Here is a 23,283-nt window from a genome sequence, read left to right as displayed (position 1 = left end):
ATCAACAGTACTCAAGACAGTTGACTGGACTGAGTCGCAATCGAGACCTGAATTATATAGCAACTTAAGCGGGAATTGTCAGTGCACTTTACACTAATAAACTTTCGCGACGCCAAATAAATAATGCACCTTTTACGGTTCTTTCCGCCGACTTGGAACGATACATTTTTCGTGGATTCTGCAAATCACAAAGTTAATGCTTCCAATGAAAATATAGAGTAATTTTGAATTAATAAATAATTTTAGTAGAAGACACAACAACACTATTTACTCCTCTTAACTTTTTAATGCTTAGCTTCTAATGATTGAAAGTGCGAAGTACAATACGATTTTTGAGCGACGAGTCAACAAATATGACGAGTCTAAGATTACAGTTCCGACAAACAAGACAAGTGGACGAAAATTCAAATAAAATTACACTTTATGCCACAGGCTACAGGTTTTATTTTGCTCTACGCTACTACAAAGCAGCGGCGGCATGGGTCGCTAGACCTATGTCGATAGAAAATGAAACTTATAGCTTAGTTCATAAAGTGCAATTTTATTAGAATTTTTGTAGGTCGCGGTCGCTTGCGGCAAAGATTGTGATAAGTCGTCTTAACACGTCATGTTCTAACCTAATCTCGCCTTTGAAATTATCCAAACCGAGTTGTCCAAGTGCCCTGTTCGCAAACATTATAACAATGCTAAGCAATAATATTCACAATTACGCGGCGGTGATGGATGGTCGCCTCGTAAATCACTGTCCGGTCCGCCATGTTTATTACATCTGTCACTAATCAGCGAAATTATTATTTCCATTATTATTAATAGATTAAATAATTGTCAGATTAATGGAGGTATACTGTGTACACACGGCGCACCTAGGGGTAGGTTGGACTGGTTTCCAAAAGCTACGTTGCAAACAATGGATTATTAAGATCCATATATTTTGAGTCGCTGCGCTTACCGAGGTCGGGCAAATGAAGCTATTCTTCTATAAGTTCTCCAAAAAATCCGACACGCGCCGACAAACTGTGCGCGTACCTTAAGAGCGCGTTCAGACGTGCGCGTGCTCTGCGCGTGTTCTACTAAGTAAAGCGTATGGGAAAACTCGCGCGCGGCACGCGCTGAACCCGCGCACGTCTGAACGCGCTCTAAAGCTAAAGGTGGCTTTCGGATCTTTGCCGCGAGCGACCGCGACCGACGAAAATTCAAACGAAATGCCACTTTATGACATAGGCGATAGGTTTCATTTTACTCTACCAACTAGCTTTTACGCCGCCGCCGGCGGCAGCGTGGGTCGCCACCAAAATGTCAGTAGAAAATGACACTTATATTCTATATCATAAAGTAGCATTTTATTTGAATTTTCACCGGTCGCGGTCGCTCGCGGCAAAGATCCGAAAGCCACCTTTAAGGCCCTAAATTAAATCAACACACTCATAACTCTTAAAAATTATTTGTCATAATCACAGAGATATCAAATCACCATAATATTGTTAAGACACGTTGAGGACCTCACAAATGTTTATATTTCACTAGCTGTCCCGGTGAACTTTGTGTCACATTAAAACCTTCCCTGGAATGCTACGAATATTTTAGACTAAAATCAGCCCAATCCGTTCAGCCGTTTTCGAGTTTTAGCGCGACTAACACATATTTTGAAAATCCATTTTTATATAGTATAAGAAGAAGATATAGATTGTCTATAGGTACCTACTTTGGTCATTAGTACTTTTTGAAAAAACATCACACATTCACAGTATTGTATTTATGTCTAGATTTTAGACATTTTTATCAATCTTAAGGTGCCGGTTGGCAGCGGGCGACATGAAGCAACCGCAGACGACGTGTCGCAACGACACTACTGATCTGTATGTATTTCTATGAAATACCCTCCGCAGTTAGCGACACGAAGCTAGCGACACTTAGGGTCAATTCAGACCGCAACGCGACGCGTAGATGCATTTCTAAATTTGTATGGATTTGACAGATTTCAATTGCGTCAGACGTCTTGCGAATCTGTCAAATCCATACTAATTTAGAAATGCATCTGCGCGTCGCGTTGCGGTCTGAATCAACCCTAAAGGTGGCTTTCGGATCTTTGCCGCGAGCGACCGCGACCGGTGAAAATTCAAATAAAATGCTACTTTATGACATAGAATATAAGTGTCATTTTCTACTGACATTTTGGTGGCGACCCACGCTGCTGCCCGCGGCGGCGTAAAAGCTAGTAGGTAGAGTAAAATGAAATCTATCGCCTATGTCATAAAGTGGCATGTCGTTTGAATTTTCGTCGGTCGCGGTCGCTCGCGGCAAAGATCCGAAAGCCACCTTTAGGGTTGCAACGCGACGCGTAGATGCATTTCTTAATTTGTATGAATTTGGCAGATTTCAATTGCGTCAGACGTCTTGCGAATCTGTCAAATCCATACTAATTTAGGAATGCATCTACGCGTCGCGTTGCGGTCTGAATCAACCCTCATTCATCGTCGTCTGCTGCAATCTCATGTAGCCGGCTTCCAACTTGTACCTTTACTCAAAAAATAAAATTGAACCAAAATAATTTGCTTTTGTATTTCTTTTTATTGCGCTGTTAATTCGTCATATTTACTTTACTACTCATTTTTATTAAAAATTACACTTAGATTTGTTTACAAAAATATCAAAATGAAGTATGTACTTAACAAAGACACAAGAATTTTCGCTAAGTTAACGACAGCGTTCATGTACCATAAAATAATTATTTGTTCCGAGTCGATATCTTCTGCTAATGTATGGACTGGTGGTATTAACGATTGGGATAATGGATACTAAAATTACTGTGTCTGATAGTAAATATAATTATTGATTAAAATATAACTAGCTATTTGACCGAACTTTGCTCGGTATTCGATAAAACACGAATAGAATAACATTTTCTAAAAATGATTCCTAGCTAGATCGATTTATCGCCCCCTAAACCCCCTATATACTAAATTTCATGAAAATCGTTGGAGCCGATTCCGAGATTCCAATTATAACCCTACTAATATTATAAAGCCGAAAGTTTGTTTGGATGTATAGACGTGTGGATGTGTGGATGTATGGATGTTTGTTACTCTTTCACGCAAAAACTACAGAACGGATTTTAATGAAACTTTGCAATAATATAGCTTATACATCAGAATAACACATAGGCTACAATTTTAACCGACTTTCAAAATGGGGGAGGTGTTATGTTCGTTTTCTTATGTTCAACAATTACTCCGCCGTTTGTTAACCGATTTTCAAAATTTTTCTTTTGGTATCTATATACCAAATTGGGATGATACCCTATGGTATCATCCCAATTTGGTATTATATTCACAAAAGTGGTGATCTGATGAAGGATCCATAAGTAATCGAGGGAACTCCTCAAAATTTATAGGGAAACATGTGGTGACTTCTGTTTCGTGAAAAGTATTCTAAGCATATGCTACCAACAAGTAAGATTTTGCACCGAAGTATACCTGGTATACCGTGGTTCGGAAGGTGCTGAGAGAACTCCTGATTCTTTATAGATACAAGTTTGGGAGTTTCGGCGTTGATTTAAGAACGGAAAGCATATGCTACTATGCAAATTACATTCATCATCATCATCATCACTACCATATTATACCATGCAACGTCCCATGATTATGAGCCTGTTATTGGTACTTTTCATAGTCTTTTAGATCGAGACTAGAGTTTGTCAAGCGATATGTGTAATATGTATAAATCTATACTTATAATATTATAAACCTGAAGAGTATGTTTGCTTGAACGCGCTTATCTCAGGAACTACAGATCCAATTTAAAAACTGATTTCTAATTTCAGTGTTACATAGCTCATTTATCGAGTAAGGCTATAGGCTATATTATTATCACGCTACGACTAATACGACCGAAGAAACTCAGGAAAATGTGGGAAAAACGGGGGAAATATTAGAAAGGGTTTATCTCACGAACTACTGGATGGCAATATTTGGCACATAATATATACATATATAAAGTAGACCACGTGAAGAGAGTATAGCTATTTTTTATGGGAAAATGTACGGTTTCTGTAAAATTCCTAATTTACGCGGGCGAAGCCGCGCGGGACATCTAGTATAATATATTATACAAGAATTGCTCGTTTAAAGATATAAGATATAAGTTGGGTACAAAGTTTGTTGTTAATATAATATCTTACCAACAATAATGAATTACCGAATTTCAATTTTATTACTATTATAAATTTAAATAAAAATTGATTTACCTGCACAATAATAATAATTCAAAAAGTAAGTAAGAAAAAGTAAAGTAATTAAAAGTAAGTAAGCAATCACGATTTCTAAGAAAATAGTGTACTCAATAGGGCATCAAATTTATTTAAATGATTTAAAAGCTTTAATATGAATTCAGAAACAAAGTTTTCAGTAGTCATACTCTGGTTACGTTAAGTACGCTAGTTTGCGAAGAAATGGTTTTTCATCGAAAAGCTTAAGTAATTATTTAAAATCCGTAAGTTACATTTATCAACGATACTAATCGTTATTTTTTAATTTCCACTTATAGATGGGGGAGAAGGTAAATAAATCATTATCATTAACTGAAATGAGCAGCAAAACATTAAGTTAATGAAATATTCAATGCAAATAAGTATGATGCACAGAATTAACAAAGCAAATGAGCTGGCGCGTCCTGCGGTCGGGCGGCACGTTCCGCGGTGAAGCTGGCTAGCGGTGGACGGTAGTACGGCAATGTAAGTAGCATACAGTAGTGGAACTTAGTCGTGTCCTTTGTTACACGTTTAAAACAAAGACCGATGACGCTGGAGCTCACGGCTAGGACTCAGGCGTGACCTCCAGCAAATGCGTTAAAAACAAAGAAAGTTGTGAGTATAATCAAATATCTTACAGTAGTGGAATCGAGTTGTGCATTTTATTATTTGCTATGTTATAATTTTCGTCTGTTGCTTTACCGTCAAACTATAACAAAATCACCCTGAGGTTTTCGCGTCGTAGTTAAGTTGTTTAGTGCCTCATGTAAATTTAGTGAACAGTGACTGCTTCAGGATCAAGTCACGGACACGTGTTGTTTGCTGGTGTCTTTAAAATCACGCTTTGTGCCCGAGTTTTCCGGCGAAGGAAGATAGTATACTGTATGTATTTTGTACTGCGGTTGTACGGCTCGGTTACAGTTCGACACGCGCTGACCGCTGCCTGTTTTTATTGCATTACCCACCACTATTACACTCAACCACTATTGCCTTTTATTTGTTGCTCTATTAATTAGTTACTTTGTGATGTATTGGCGTGTGTCGTATGAACGATATATGTTTTGATAGGGCATTTTCAGTGCAAATTAGTAGAATCCTTAGTATGAATGAATTAAAAACCGCACCACACCACGTAAATTGACGTCATAGCGTTGCGATGTCGCAATGGTATTCTGCTAGGCCATTTGACTTTGGGTTTATTTGTTTCAAAACCTTATAAATACCTGGGCCAGGGCCCAGGTTAAAAGGTGTGTTTTGTGAATCAGGATTGATTATGCCGAATTCGACTCGGATTCGTAAAATTCATTTCGCGACATCCAATAAACGTTCGCCGCGCTCGGAATTAGCCAATAGCTATGTCCACTGTGTTCTTTCATCTTCAATTTTCGTCATCAACTTTCTAATGGGGATTGTCCATTTTTTTTTAATTTTGCTCATTACAAAAACATTTCGAGGAATAAGGTCAGTGATCGTTTTTCTGTATATAAACGAAAAAAATACCCATTAGTTACTTATATTTTTGAACAAATACGTTTAACCTTTGTTTGACCTTCAATGGCGTTAAATTAGCAATAAATTCGACCAACATTACGTTTCGAACTCTTGGTAAGCTTCTGGTATCAGCTTTCACATAATGGGACTTGCATTTGACGAACCAGCCATTATAAATAAGATTGAAAGGAAATTTAAAACATATGCAGAGGTCAATTGGCGGCCGATGATGACGTCAGAGCGAAACTTTAAAAAATTATTGAGAAAAAACTAGTCAATGAATTTCAAAATTATTTAATTTATATTCTTAAAATACCCTATTTTAACGAAAAAAAATATAAAAAGTACATGTGATTTTTTTTGGACAATGCCCATTGGCGCATTCAATACTTGAATGCGTCAAGGAACACAACGCCAATATTGACATTTTTGAAGTTTTGGATACGGTCAGAGGGCATGCGTCGCGGGCATGTCTCAGGTTCGCTTTTGACTGCGCTATAACGCATGCCCTTGACGAACAGAAAAAGGCACAGTGTGGACAAAGCTAATGACCGCATGCGGCACGGTAAAGTTTCCGAATCCTTGTCGAACGGGAATCGTGAATCGCTCTGGGTAACGCTGTTCTTTACTTTACGAAAACGTCTCGTCGCTTACAACAAAATGGCGTTGTTTTACAGCCAGTCTCCACAAAGCAGTAATATTATGGAGCTATAAAACACCGTGGTATATTTAACAGTTATTTGTTTTGCCAAATTCTAACCCTATCAGTGTATTTGTGTCACGTTTCGGGACCGACCCCAAGGATTTTATTTGAACAGTCAGCTCGTGATGCGTTTACAAAAAACTAAATCTTGCATACATCTAATAAAACGCTATGTTGTGGTGCTTTAATTGCTTTCTCCTACTTACAAAATATATAGGGGATAAAAATGAAAAAAAGGGCATAAAAAAATGGAAACTGCCGCACTCAGAGTCTAACATTAATTAGTTAACTTTCATTAAATGAAGATTATGACATACATTATTATCTTATATTATACATTATTAGTTATCTGTCAATCTCATCGTTAAACTTTAATTTAACGATGAGATTGACATATAACAATCCAAAAACCATAACGCTTATAGTCTTACTCACGCTTGACTTGACTGCGGCAGTAAGATTAGTGTAATTATGGTAACCAAATAAGTTAGATGAAAATTTATATAATGTCTGTGAACAGGTATGGGGCTGTGTAGCCTGCTATGGATATATATTATAATATTGAATTAAGAAATTAAAAAAGCAATCATCGATCAATACTCTAATATGTATCTGGAATCAGATCAAGTCACTGGAAATTGCTAAAAAACTTTATGAAATAGCCTTTTATTAAATTTTGCAGCACTGAGCGGGTTGGTGATGATGATAATGATGTCAGCTTTCAAACAAAAAAAACTAGATCATAATCAGTCCAGCCGTTTGGATGCTACTATGCCGCGGACAGTTTCAAGACAGATTCAAGTTTAAAAAATATTTGTACCTATCTTAGTACACAAGATGTTTATCTTTAAAAACTTGAGAATATATTTTCAAACAATAATTATTTATAAGAGGGTTTCTTAACAAATTCAATTTATTTTGCATACCAAAAGAAATAACTAAGAAGCTTATTTATTTAATAACTAGTTTATATTCGGTATTCGCAATACATTTTATCACTCTCAGCATAATAAAAGAATCCTTAAACAAAAATATTCAAGCGAATTTGAAGTATCCCACTTATTAAATTTATGAAAGTCTACTACATTATAATTTTGTTATTAGTTATAATTTCATTTCAAAGCAATTTATCCAAATGGGCACTTAATTAAAGATTTAAATTAAGGGTAAACTGCGACTTAAACAGAAAAATCTTAATACATAAAAATATCCACTTTATATTAGATTCGTATATATGTTTTAAATCCTAATAATTAATATAGTTTGTATATTTATTAATATAAAATTAAATATTGTGTTCCATGAATTACTAAGGACCACCAAGATACAGGCTCTGCCTAGTTTGGGGTCCAATGCAATTTTGTATGGCTTACGTAACTAAAACAAAAACAAACAAAAAATAATTTATTTAGATACTTGTGTGCAAACTAAAAAGTGATTTTAGAAAAAATGTATTGTCAAAATATGTTATACTAGCTGTTGCCCGCGACTTCGTCCGCGTCAGCAAAATGTGATAACGAATATAATAAAAAGAGAGAATTTTTCCGAACAAAATATATACTTAAAAAAATTAAATATATCCTCCTCCTTTATTGAAAGTCAGTTAAAAAGTAGCCTAAGTTACTCCTTATTACATCAGCTATCTGCCAAAAAAAGTCCCGTCAAAATCGCCCCAGCCGTTTCGGAGATTAGCCGGAACAAACAGATAGACATACAGACAGACAAAAATTGTAAAAAATGCTATTTTGGTATATGTATCGTAAGTACATTCATATGCATGTAGTAAGAAACGGTTCTTTCAATATTACAAACAGACACTTCAATTTTATTTATATGTATAGATATAATGGTTCAGAAATAAAGAATTTATTTATTATTTAACAATTCTAACTGTAGAACTATTGTGACCAAAACAAATCCAGCGAAGGCATTTAATGGCACGCTTTTTGCCTCGAAATGCTATGTTTATGCACACACGTTTATTAAATCTACAAAACTAAAAACTAAATGTTGAATTGAATTGGAAATATCAAAAACAAACTTCGTCTATAACAGAAGCTGCACGGCAAAAACCCAGCCAGCTACGTGACAAGCCACTCCTGGCACGTAACACAAAACTACACGTTGACTAACATGTCGTATGGCATCGTTGTGTATCAAATATGATGGAAACTACATAACCAAAAACCAAAGTGCGAGTCGGACTCGCGCACGAAGGGTTCCGTACTATTTAAGAGCAGAAATAGGAAAAAAATGTATTTATTGTTAGGGGAGCACTTAAATATATATATATATATATATATATATATATATATATATATATATATATATATGATATGTCATATCAGTGCGTGCTGTATATTGTATACTGAAATTGGATCCCGGAAAATTTGTAAAAAGATTGTAAAAAATAATTCTACCATATTATTTTCGGGTTAGCTGTGATTTGGGGTTGAAAAAGAGGGGGGCCTTTGCCCGGCATTAGGAGACAAAAAAGTGACTGTTCTTAGGGTTCCGTATCCAAAGGGTAAAAACGGGACCCTAATTATACTGAGACTTCGATGTCTGTCTGTCCGTCTATCAATCCGTCTTTCTGTCCGTCTGTCTTTCTCCAGGCTATATCTCAAGATATAGCCTGGAGAATATATATATATATATATATATATATATGTGTATCCCTAAGAGTAGCCATTATTGTTATAAAGCAAAAAAGCCAAAAAAAATACGTTTGTTGTATGAGAGCCCTTATATAATATTTGATTTATTTAAATTTTAGTATAAATTGTTGTACCTATATAGCGGCAACAGAAATACATAATCTGTAAAAATTTCAACTCTCTAGATATCACTGTTCTTGAGATATAGCCTGGAGAAAGACAGACGGACAGAAAGACGGATTGATAGACGGACAGACAGACATCGAAGTCTCAGTATAATTAGGGTCCCGTTTTTACCCTTTGGATACGGAACCCTAAGAACAGTCACTTTTTTGTCTCCTAATGCCGGGCAAAGGCCCCCCTCTTTTTCAACCCCAAATCACAGCTAACCCGAAAATAATATGGTAGAATTATTTTTTACAATCTTTTTACAAATTTTCCGGGATCCAATTTCAGTATACAATATACAGCACGCACTGATATGACATATCATTTGTTTCAGCTAACTCAATTGTTGACGCGTTCTTCACGCGAGCTCTATTTTATATTCAAGGGATGTTGGGGCAGTAGAAATCTAAATAAACGGATTAGAAAGGTTTCCCGAAATGTATGCCGAGTAGCTTGTTTCTGCGCACGTGTGTTGCTTCGGAAATAAGAAATCTCATTAGGGTTATTGCTAGAAAATGTAGATATTTTATCTCCCGCCGGCGGACGGAGTAAAAAATTACTTTGCACCTAATGATCGGTATTTTTTAGACTTTATCACTCGTGAACTCTATAAAATACGAGTGAATTAATGACTACAATTTTTTATATTCTTCGGAAAATAGAATGTATAGAATACCTGCTGAAAGATATATATGATACTCAAATTTTATAACGTAAAGTCTCAGGAGTTTATTTTATTTTACAGGAAATAGTTACAAAACCTTTAGGTTAATAATCATAAAAAATAATACACTATCCTTGTTTGACATAAAAAACAGAACCCGGAACATAAATGTTGTATAATGTATATGAAAATTCATTACTAAAGTAATTTTCGGTGAAATTAATGAAGAAGGAGAAAATGATGTTTGAGCAAACTCGTTATCTTCTACTTATACCTGCGTGGGCTCACAGAGAACTCAATTAGTGGACTCTATCCGGCCGTGTACGGAGCTCGTAGACTTACGGTGACCACGAATGCCTGCGACTGCGGTGTTGTCAACGCCTGAAACGATAAGCATAATACCCAATGGGTCGTCAATTACAAATGTAAATGTTACATTTTAAAATATGTAAAAGTGTATCTGTTACCTCATTTATACCATTTAATCGATTTTGATGAAATTTGGTTTGTACTTTGTAGATATTTGGGCCCCGGGAAAAATTTGTTAATTTTTTTTTCGGAAAAATATGTACATTATCTAACTATTAATAACCTGGAGGACTGCAATGAGCATAAGCTAACGGTTTTGCTTACCTGCTTTCTAGATGAAGATTTATTCTTTTAAATAATGTAACTCAAATTTTATTACTATGCAGCCATATATCATAATAATATTGAAAAATTCACCTCGTAGAGCGGTTTTATAGAATTCTTTAGCCAAACGCTGCGTTACGTCGCGACGATGCCGCAAGTCGCAACACTTCGTTGCCTAACGGTTAGTTACACGTAACCATTGCCTATTTACCTGTTTAACGACTGATATAAATAATTTGTTTTAAGCTGAAGATATTTTGATGGAGATAAGATATTGTGTTGTTAGTATAATATTATACTAGCTGTCCCGGCAAACGTTGTTTTGCCATATAAAGTATTTCGCCCATATTATTATTTAATTGAAGTGACTAAATAAGTATGGCACCATTGCAACGTCCATCGCTATCCCGTCGCACAAACAATGGTCGCCGTCAGTCTCGAGTTGTATTAATTTACTATTATTTATTCAGGAAATAAACTTATCAATATAAAAGGTACCCTGTAGCCGATTCTCAGACCTATTGAATATATGCATATAAAATTTGGTAAAAATCAGTAAAGCCGTTTCGGAGGAGTACGGTAACTAACATGGTGACACGAGAATTTTTATATTATAAGATATTACTAAATGAAAACCCGCCTTCGCTCGGGTAAAATGGGACTCAATACACATCTAGGTAACAAAATATATATTTGGTTACCTAGGTGTGTATTTTATTATACGATTCTCAATAAATTTTAAAGATAAGTAAGACAATGATATAGATTCGTACAGCAGCTTAGTTCATTATATTTTAAAATAGTAAATAAAACTGTAAAAGTTTTTCACAAATATTTTTTATTTCAAATCAACATCCAAAATAAACTGACATAAATTAATACAACAAAATTATAACTTCTAAGGTTAATTGTTTCTCTTTAAACCTCTTTGTTTTAACTTTTAAGCACTCAGTCCTTTTTCTCTACATTGGCAGGTAGGTGGTAGGTACTTACCAATTATAAAAATAAACTATAACCATTGATTTATAAGTAGTTACGTGCGTGGTACTTATAACTCAATGGTTCTAACTATTATTCTTTATAATCTGAATTCTGATACATAAAAAGCTGATCCGCGCGACTTCACCAGAGCAATAATTGATATTAGACATAGTAACAGTTTTTCTTTTTTTTTCAGTCACTTTTAGGCTGCGTTCCACCAGAGATATTGTGTTGCGAGGAATGTGTTTTTAGGATCCAATAGCATCGCCGCGCTGAGCGATGTCATGGGTAAGTCATCTCAATGAAGCGATTCTATTGGTTCTCAAAAACACAATCCTCGCAAAACATCTCTGGTGGAAACGCAGGCTGCGTTTCCACCAGAGATGTTTTGAGAAGAAAAGAAAAGTAACTGGAAAATATCGAAAAGAAAAACTGTTACTATGTCTAATAACAATTATTGCTCTGGTTACGCAATTTTTATGGATTCTATTGTTGTATAACAATTAATTCGAAAACGTGCCTGTCTATTTGTCTATTGTCCGTTTTTATAAAATTTGATTAGATATTTGGAGTCCCGAGATCATGGTGTATTTTTTGTTACGGAAAATTTTCTTATATCATAAATAAGGACGAAGTTACGGGTAACACCTTCTTTTGTACAATATTTATCCAACACCTCTGTTATGTATCACAAGATACGAGAGCTGTAAACAAATTGGCGCGGGCCTTACAGTAAGTAAAATACAAACCTCGATCTGCATAATGTAAGTTATGCGTCCTTTATGAAACTGTAAGGGAACATGTTCATTGGACTATTCTCGTTAAGTTTAAGACTGCGAATCATACGTAGAACTGTTAAAAATTGACGTAGAAGCTAAAACTTGTAAGCCCTATTTATTCTTATAGGGTTTATCCCATTTACCTATATTTCAGGGTGTAACAAAACTAATTCATGATACTTTTGAGGGTGTTTGGGTTTGAGTACCCTAAATCGAGTTGGCTGTAAAAGTGTAAGCGCTGAAAGATTCACTTTTTTACTTTTGTATGGGAAAACTTATGACGCTCGGGCGCTTGCCCATACAAAACATAAAAAAATTGCTCCTTCAGCGCTGCGTGTTTCACAGTGAACTCTATACGAGGGACTCATTCACAGACTACAGTTTTATCACTTACTTTTGTTACAGCCTGTATAGCTTTTAAATCTTTATTATTTTAAAAGATTGCATGATCACATTTTATATACTAACATCCTATCTTCTTAAAGCGAATTTAGTAGTAGCTTGTCTCACAACACTTTTATTTCTTTAAGCCTTGCTTTTCCATTGTCTTCATTGGCCTATTGTTGGAAATGGAAACACTAAAAGGACGTCTTTCAGAACTAAAATGGGACGAAAAAGAAAATAATTAGTAAATAGTCACGAAATACTTTTCTTAATTATGCTTAACGAACGAGTAGAAGTTCTGCTTTTCTCTGTTGTTACCCCAATGTAAAGTCTCTCTATTATCTTCACTATCGAACACATAACTAGGGATTAGCATAAAAAGCACACAATCTTTGAGATGAAACTCCGAAATTATACAATTGGGCTCCAACATATTGAATGCTCTGAGTTATTACATACAGCCTAGATCCTGTACATGGTACAAATACCAAACAAATACATTTTTCTCGTTCAGCGTATCGAATAACACAAACATTTTTCCAATAAAAAATATAAAACTATAGCTTTCTTTGTGGGTTAAAAAAGACACCAACTATGTTCTTATTAAAAAAAAGATAATGGGAATTATTAATTTGTAATCAAATCGTTACTTTAAATGGAATCATATTACCAAATTAAAAATATATATATATTTTACTCATTGGAAAAGCCACATGAGTTAATATTATTGAAAAAAAAACTTGTATCCGCTGTTTGATGAAAACAGTAATCTTGTATTATAACGGCGGTTAGAAACAAATAAGTGTACCCTTCAGTAGTTATCTGCAGTACACTTTTAGAAGAATCATCCATGATATTATGAGCTTTAAGGAGGCATAATAATAGGAGCTTTATACGCAAATCACGTACACTGTACAGTGCGTAACGCAAAGCCTCGCCATCAGCCACTCCCAACAAATTTTACTCTGGATTACATACGTACGTGTTCCAATATGCTTTCAATCAGGAGCTGAATATTCAGAGGCTTTAGCTGAATGGGGCCTTTTAATTAGGTATCGTAAATTCGATGCATAATTCGTTAAATATGATAAGCCTCATTGCTGGCGGTTTTATGTGACAAATCGGTGTCATTTATCTGTGCAGGTGGAATTTATTGTCGGTTTGATGATGCGACGTCATTCTCAGCTGAGACAAAGGGAGTTTTGGTGAAGATGTCTCATGAGTTTGAGTCAGTGTGACTAAGTAATATCTCCATAAAAGAGACACTCATTTACAATCGTATATTATACCCGTCGCAAATGCTGCTTTCTTATAAGAGTTCAATAGATTTGGTTTTTAAAAGATTTTATAAATCCCTTACGAAGGAATGGTATAACAAAATTCATCTTGTATTCAAAACTTTAAGGTACACGAAAGAACTCGAAAATACAGCATTTTCAAATATCTATTTTACACATACGTAAATATAATAAAATAGTTGGTAGGTTTGCGGTTCGGCTGAACAGAATAATACCAATGAATCCTTCAAGTTATTACTTTCATATTTTCTTAGGATATGTTAGATCCGGCTTGAATACAGAAACTTTCATTTCGCTAAGTTTAAGTTGACCGTTGGGACTGTTTGCAGAATCTCTTTTGCCGCAACATGTCTTTTATACATTTTAAATGCCCTTTTCAGCACATAAAATATCGTTTCTAGAAAGGAGAATGTAAGTAAAATAAAATATTACAAGGTACGATAAAATATACACTTTGGACTAATAATCATCTTCATGCTGAATTATTACCAGTACTTCATTTATATTTTTTTATGAAATAAGGGGACAAACGGGCAAACGGGTCACCTGATGGAAAGCAACTTCCATCGCCCATGGACACTCGCAGCATCAGAAGAGCTGCAGGTGCGTTTCCGGCCTTTTAAGAGGAAATAGGGTAATAGGGGAGGGTAGAGATGGGAAGGGAAGGGAATAGGGGAGGATAGGGAAGGGAATTGGGCCTCCGGTAAACTCACGCACTCGGCGAAACACAGCGCAAGTGCTGTTTCACGCCGGTTTTCTGTGATATTATGTGAGATTTCTCCGGTCGAGCCGGTCCATTCGTGCCAAAGCATGGCTCTCCCACGCATAAAAATATATTGACCTATATACCTTCATTATGTGAACCTACTATTTTTCTTGTAAAATTTTGCTTTACATATTGTCACAGCTTACACTTTACATAAGCTGTTCTTATATAATATCCGTTGATATTATTTAAGAACAGCTTATGTAAAGTACTAATAAAGAAAAAACATTTTATGCGCAAAGACACAAGAATAATATTCTTAGCACAAATAAAATACGAAAAAACATCTTAAATAAAACAGAAATACTTTAAAAGCGTCTAACAAGGTTTTTGTATAATCGCTTGTAATCGTCGTTTTTTCCGAGAATATTCCTGACCTTAGCAATTAATTGTTCAAAAGGCGACGGGCGTTAGGAGATAGCGGACACTTACAAAATTATAAGATCCCACGGGCGCTCGTATTACAACCTTCGTCAAAGATAATTATGTAATGGCGCACTTTTTTTATCTAATTCCGTGTTATCTTTCGCTTTCCATGTTGAATCTGTGTTTTGAAATTAGTTTGTTAGATTTGTAATATTGTAAATTTTTATGTTGCTAATTATTCACAAAAACCGTAAAAGGAAATTGTTACATGTCTTAAAATGTGCAAGCTAATAGATGGATCTCTAATTGGCACCGTAGAGTTTTTTCCTACAAATCAAGGTAGACAGTACAGACAGTACAAGGTATTTTATGTTTCTTCAATGTTGTATATTCCCCTTAATAGCCAGTCATTATTGTCTGGTTCATGTTTTAAGGCCTGTTTCACCACTTTCTGATAAAGTGACAAATAGGCTATTCACAACTTTTTTGACAGATTCTCCATACTTAATCTGTCAAGTTAATTGGTGTATAGCCTATTCGTCACTTATCAGGAAGTGGTGAAACATGCTCTTAGTATTTTAGCGGCCGCGGCAGCTGCTACAAAGTTCACATTGCTTGCTACGAGCCCGCTACGAGCCCGCTACGAGCCCGCCACGAGCCCGCTACGAGCGTAGCATGTCTACGAACACGATACACGAGACGATGCGATGTGATTTTATATCGTGCAGGTTAAAATAAAATAATAACTAGCTGACCCGGCAGACGTTAGTTATGAAACTTAGATGTTGACTGATTCTTAGACCCAAAGGAGAAGCACACCCCACACAATCAATCTAGCCGTTTTTAAAGAGTTCCGCAAATAACATCAGGAGACTAAGGGCCGGTTTCACCGTTTCCTGATAAGGCTATCCACCACTTAACTTGACAGATGAAGTATGGATAATCTGTCAAAAAAGCTGTGAATAGCCTATTCGGCACTTTATCAGAAAGTGATGAAACAGGCCCTAAAGCTAGAAACAAATTATCGGTCGCATCCATAAATCGCGGCTGATGGATGCGGCTTAGCAATGTGCACGGTTCATCCGCGGACGTCCGCGGATGCAAAAACATCCAACCAGCCAGATTCTGTTCGGACGTCCGAACGCTTAAGGTCGCGTCCGCGACTTATGTCAGACAATGTGCACAGTTTAGTGTATTTTGTATTAATCAGATAGAAACAAGCCACATCCGATGAAAACGTCCGATAATTAATTTGTTCCCAGCTTTAAATTTCATTTTTATTGTCAAAACGACAATATAAATGAAGTCTTTAAAACTTTGTTAGTTAATTGTAAACACCCCTTCAATATATTTAAAAATACAAAAAATTATTATTATTTATTACCAGCTAATTTTATCGTGAGTTCAGTCAATGTCAGAATATCTGAAGCTTTTGGGACTGGTACCGACTTCAAAGTAATGAAGACTGTAGTATGTACAGAAATTGTTGAGATTTAGACGAATTCTGAAAAAGGCACTATTATAGAGTAAGAGTTATTTAATACTTTTTAGTTCATATTATTATTGTTTTTACCTTGGAAGTCGGTTTGAATTTTTTGTTAAAAATAATAATTTCACTCTTTTTAGTTATCTACAAGATAAGGCCTTATGCGTAAATAACCACTACGAACGTTAACTATTCACATTATGTTACTGTAAGCGAAATTATGGTAAATGCTTGCAGTTATCTAAGCGATGCTGCAATTTAAAAACTTTTATCTTTAAAGGTTCAGGAGTTCTGTTATGTGCCTTTGGATCAAGAGACACCTTCGTATGAACTTTCTCTTATTCGTAACATATGTTTAAGTTACTAGAAAGAACATTTTAACCACTATGAGTATTTTGATAAATTTCAAGGATTTCCCTCGATTGCTCATAGATACCATCATCAGCTCACCACTTTCATAATTATTATACAAAATCAAGATTATATCCTATACAACAACACAAGAATTTTGAAAATCGATCCACAAACAGCGAAATAATCATCAAAAACATCTGTTTCGATGCAAAATATCACGAAAAGCATCAATAATTAGGTCATAATGTGATGACCCATGGCATAATTATGATTTTGATGATGATGATCAAATAAATTGATGTGTTGGCTTATGCTTTCAGTTGTTTAAACAACGCCGAAATCCCCGAACCTGTATCTATAAGCATTCAAAAGTTCTGTTGGGTACCTTCGGATCCAGGGCATAACCTGGTGCAAAATCTTACTTTTTGGTAGCATTTACCTCGAATGCTTCAGAAAAAATTGAAATCACTATATGTTTCCATACAAATATAAGGAGTCCTCTCGATTCCTCCAGGATTCCATCATCAGATCACCACTTTTGTGAACATGGTACCAAATTCGAGTTAAACCCTATACAACACAAATAGAATTTTGAAAATCGGATCACAGATGGCTGCGTTATCGTTGAACATACAAAAAAAAAAGATACATACAGCCGAACGTATAACCTCCTCCTTTTTGGAAGTCGGTAAAAAACAGTAACAAAATTAATTTAAAGTACAACTACTCACTAGAACGAATCCTTATCAGTTAGTGAAATCAATGTGATAGGGAAACCATTAGGAATCAATAGAGATAGCGTTCGCCGCCAAGCTCCTAATCCACAGGCCTATGGGACCTATGCAGATTGGATTTGAATCTGCGACCGCTTCATTACAATAATGGTTATATGATTCGGCTTGTAGTTGGGCTTAGTATTCACGTTGTGTTTCAAAGATTAAAATTATTTTGCCCTTTTATAAGTAAATAAATAACTGTTTTTTTAAAGATAAAACCGACTTCAAAATTGTACCTAATTGAGAATTAAAACTCCCTATCTCCAAAACTACTGAACCGATTTTGATGAAACTTGCACTATTCCCTAAGTTGAAAACTACCTAGTACAACATAAAAAAGAATAACAGAAATTGAAAATTTTAGTTCCGGAGATATGCGAACTCAAATATTTTAGCATACATACAAACATACATAATTACACTTTTGAAATTTGGCACATTTGTTCAGACGCTAATATAGACTGACATATACAAAAATTGGGTCGTTCTGGAAATATTACATACATACGTGTCGAATTGATAACCTCCTTTTTTTGAAGTCGGTTAAAAATAAAATAAAAATACGTGTGGCACTCGGGGACAGCCGCGGTAAAGCTATTGCATAGCATTTTTATCAACTTGTGCAATTATAATTCGCATACATCTAGTCGCACGCACATAAACACCGTGCCGAAGTCTGCCGAACTGAAACGACGTTACACGATGCACGGATTTTAACGCCCCACCGCTGAATTTCTTAATTCGGTCGCTGCGCCCAAAGCTCGCGAAAAAAGCTATACAATAGCATAAAATTAAAAGAGTTTCAAACACTCCAAACTTCACTTAGTTTTTTTTAATGTGTGGCTAACATAAAAAAATCTTTTTGCAATGTACCGTAGATTTATTTATTGCTACTTGAATATTTTTAATTTCGGAATATTACAAATGTTCTACTGCTCCATCGCGTTTTCAATATATCAAGCCGAATACTATATGACGAGACAGAAGAAATCATAATAAAAATTGCAATACAAGTTTTCAAATGATAACACATAATATTGCTTCGTTTAGTAGATATTTTGGCGATGATTTTGAAAGAAATCATGTAATTATGAGTATTTGTTCTACCATGATGTTTTTACTTGATTATCTTGCCTAACCCGGTCTTTTACCCGGTCCATAATGACGACTGAAAAACAGTTTGGGTCGACGGTAGAAGTATATAATAATACCCTTAATGAATGAATATAATGAATATAGGGAATTCAAATTGGTACAGACGTAATATACTATTATATACGATCAATTTAATAGTGTAATATCATTGAATAATATTATCGAACAATTTATTTGACAATAAGATTGAAAGGCAATATCAACCCTAGACGGTCAATAATATTGAACTATACGCGATATTGCACAATAAAATTTATCGTCTAGGGGGCGGGCTAAGACTTTTGTATAAACGTACTATGTTGCACTTTGTGATTTTCTTAAAAAACGTTGGGATTGTTGGTACAGGCTATTTATACTGTATTACTCTTTATGACTTTTTTACAATACTGTACATTGTGACTACATAATATTATAACATATTACGTAAATATTATATTCGCACTGTATTAAATTTTGTGACTATTCACAAGACTGTACTATAGAGCTATGTAGGTATGTGCAATGTACAGTTTTATGAAAAAGTCACAAAGTGTTTGTTTTGGGCGGTGAATTTTCGTTAGTCGGGGGTTGCGGCATAAATTACAGTAACAAGATTACACAGCATTAGCTCGGACAAAGGACAGTTGTAATTTCAACGTATTCCGCTAACCGCTGTACACTATGTATACGAATGAAAATACTTACCAAAATAAAACTTGCATTTCACCAGCTGACCCGGCAAACATTGTTTTGCTCTACGTTGTGACGAGATACCGGATAGCATACATTAAAAAAGATGTTGGTCGATTCTCAGACCTATCTGATAAACACGCAGAATTTCATCAAAATCCAAGCCATTTTGGAGGAGTTTGGAAACTTGTACAAAAACTAAAATCAAATATAAACGTATCAATTATTATACAGCCTTTTGTATAACAGAGGCCAACTTTCTACTCGTGCTTATGCAATATACACACATGCATCAAACTACGCTACTCCACGCTATCTTTCGTACGATGATTGACCGTGCGGTCGCTGGTTTGCCTCACACATTAAAAAACCGGTCTTACTTTGTAGTAAATAAGGGGGCAAACGAGCAAACGCGTCACCACAAAGCAACTTCCGTCGCCCATGGACACGCGCAGCATCAAAAGAGGTGCAAGTGCGTTGCCGGCCTTTTAAGAGGGAATAGGGTAATAGGGGAGGGTAAGGTAGGGAAGGGAAGGGAAGGGAATAGGGGAGAGTAGGGAAGGGAATAGGATAGGGGATTGGGCCTCTGGTAAACTTACACACTCGGCGAAACACAGCGCAAGCGCTGTTTCACGCCGGTTTTCTGTGAGAACGTGGTATTTCTCCGGTCGAGCCGGCCCATTCGTGCCGAAGCATGGCTCTCCCACGCTAAACTTCATAAAATTCTGTCTTACTGTCTATAATTTTTTCTCGGTTTGAGTATTTTAGTACCTAGGTTTCATGCATACTAATCCAGTCTATTCACTGTAATTACATTATGCATACATCTTCTGTTACATAATTAATTTCCAAGAAGATACTTATTTTGATCACTTTATTAATGTCTCAGAAATTAAACTAGCTTTTGATATTTCAGCTTTTGCAATATCAAAGCGATTAACGTAGTAAGCAGCTTATATACTCGTAGATACTTTTATAAAGAGATTCTCCGTAGAAATCTTAGTATTAAAACTGAGCAACGCTAAGGAATGTGGCTTAAAGATTCTGAAATTACGTCGTACATAAAACGAACAGGATAATTAATAGCCTGTTTATGAACGTTAAATCTAGGACTGCCTCCAAATCTGAAAAAAATAAATCCAAAAAATCGGCTGAGAGAGATTTGGAAGATTTGAAAGATTTTAGTCTTAAAATATCGGTGGAAGTTCAAGGAATGTTTACACGGTGAGAAAATTCAGAAGTTAAGTGATACGAAGATCACCGGCCTATCTAGTAAAACATAAAATTTGTTAAGTTTAATCAGTACATAATTTATTAAATTATATCAAAAAAACTATATCCCGACGACGCATTTTTCCCCGATTTTCTATACCGGACGTAAGCGAAATACACGTTACTCAGACTAACAACAAAATTATAAATTCTCCTTCCTTTTGGCTTCGCCGCCGTTTAAAAACGGAACCATTTCAGCGGCAGGAAGTGAACTAGGTTTTTCTTTATGGCAGTGTCTATCTGACCCATTAAACGCGAAAGTTCCAAGTTTAAAACTGGCAATCTAATCGGGTTAGCGAAGACCACTAATCCGACGCCATTGAATGGAACAAGGCATCTCAATTCAAAACTTAGATAATCCTAAGCCCGCAGCTGCAAAACAGAGCCCAAATGTACTGCCATAGTTCTACGACTTTCCACGGTTTATTTGCGATCGTTAGATGTCTTTGTTTTTTATTAGAGTATTGTCTTATGATATTGTGTATATTTGGGTAGACATAATATCTCAATCAACTGCATTACATTTTTTAGCCTATCATCTATTTTGTATATTTTAAGTTCTCGAAAATATGTCTGTTATATTAAACCTATAAAAATATTATGTTGGTAATATATCATGTAGTGTTCCTGATTATTAGTCACCATTAACAACCTAATTGAAATTAGGTTAACAACCTATATAAATATTAAATACTCTACAGATTATATTATTAAGTACATCTTACCATAATCAGGTAAAATATTGTTCATTCTAAGTATAGAAATATTGATACGCAGACAAAAAATACTTTCATAAGTTTCTTAACAACGATTTTGATTGAAACTTTGTTTAATACAAAAGCTTACTTATTTATAACTTCACAGACAATATTTTCGATGTTTTCAAATAACAAGTACAATGAAAGCCTTTTTTCGAATGATATTTCTGTCAGCATCCTATAGTGGTCACATCTGAAATTAAATAATTTATTTTCATACCTTGACTTAGCAAATTGCTATATCATTTGGGATAACCAGACGTCCTCAAAAACCGGGACATGATATCGCCCTTTTTAATGCCTCCCCAGATGTTGTCTAATCTCTCTCTCTAATCTCTGTGATGGAACTCGCATCACGTCCGCCGTGCACCATAATTAATGATATTTTAATGATAAGGATAATAAAACATTCATAATTTCGTAAAACGCTGAATACTTGTTTTTCGTAGAGACCATTCCATGATTTTGGAACCCTACCCAAATTAAACGTTAATAATAATTTTAGTGATAAAATCACAGTCAAAAGCAACTACTATAAATATTAAGCTATTCGTGTCATCTCATAATCTTTTAGCAAAATATCCGTACTATAAATATTAAGGGGAACGAAAATCTGAAGCCAATTTATTGATGCTATTTTCTTTATAAACGACATTTTCTTAATTAAGAACAAGGTGTTCTTTCTGTTCCGTTTCCGCGTACGTGGGATCCCTGGGGCGTGAAAAGGACGGATAGTATCGATTCCATCGGTGCAGGTGACTCATTAATTTGTACCGGTCTTCAACATTTATTACTCTGATAGTTTCTTCCCGGTACATTTAATTAAGGCATTACTAGTTCTATTATCCTTGCCGCCATCGCTCGGTAACGGTCTGTTGCACAAGTGACACTAATCAGTATAAAACTACGTCATTTATAAAAAGATATTTGCGACGTAGTGCTCTTTTTTGGGACGGGGAAAAAAAGGTACCTATAATATGTTATAAATTATAATATTTATTTGTCATAGTCTAGTACAAAATTACTACTTAGGGAAAATGATACAAGAAAGTTGTTTGCAATGTAATTGGCCTTAATCACCATACCTCGTTGCATTATAAGGGAAAATGCACTTTTCATAATTTTAATCTATTGATTAATCTAAAACTTACTGCAACATTACGTATAAATAAATAATAGCTCCCACACCGGTTTCGGTGACGGTGACCGCTTTCATTGAAACCAAGCCAGCTACGCAGGATTAATTGTCCCAAAAATAGTGTGTATAAAAGTGCCCAAGTGTGTGCGCAGTACACAAGAGCACTCTCTATTCCTTTACTCTCATAACCCAGTAGGACGGAAGACCAACACAACCGGCGAGAGATCAGGCCCAGGGCCGACTTTTTACATGCCCATCCGACGCATGGATCATCTTACTTAGACAATCAGGTGATCAGCCTGCATTGTCCTAACCAAACTTGGAAATAACATGTTTCCAACGCAGGAATCGAACCCACGACCTCCGAGTCAAGAGCCGCGCTCTATACCACTAGACCACGGAGGCGTTTACATTACGTATGCATTAAGATCGAGTACCAAATATCCATGCATACTTTATCACAAAATTTCACTTTTACATTAGTAGCAAAGTAAAACGAACTGCGACATGGTTATACAAGAACCGAAACTGAAGTCAAA

General features: G+C 35.4%; 1 long non-coding RNA gene across 1 annotated transcript; it reads right to left on the bottom strand.

Annotated features, from left to right (window-relative positions):
• Positions 1 to 12,477: 12,477 nt before the first annotated feature.
• Positions 12,478 to 16,373, bottom strand: LOC121727058. Its single transcript, XR_006035615.1, has 3 exons — positions 16,136 to 16,373; positions 15,701 to 15,703; positions 12,478 to 12,488 (listed from the first exon to the last, which is right to left on the bottom strand). It is a non-coding gene; the product is annotated as an uncharacterized LOC121727058 (long non-coding RNA).
• Positions 16,374 to 23,283: the final 6,910 nt, after the last annotated feature.

The sequence above is a fragment of the Aricia agestis genome, chromosome 5 (assembly GCF_905147365.1).
Source record: "Aricia agestis chromosome 5, ilAriAges1.1, whole genome shotgun sequence".
In the NCBI taxonomy this organism is placed as follows: domain Eukaryota; kingdom Metazoa; phylum Arthropoda; class Insecta; order Lepidoptera; family Lycaenidae; genus Aricia; species Aricia agestis.
This window is presented reverse-complemented; position numbering and strand designations above follow the sequence as displayed.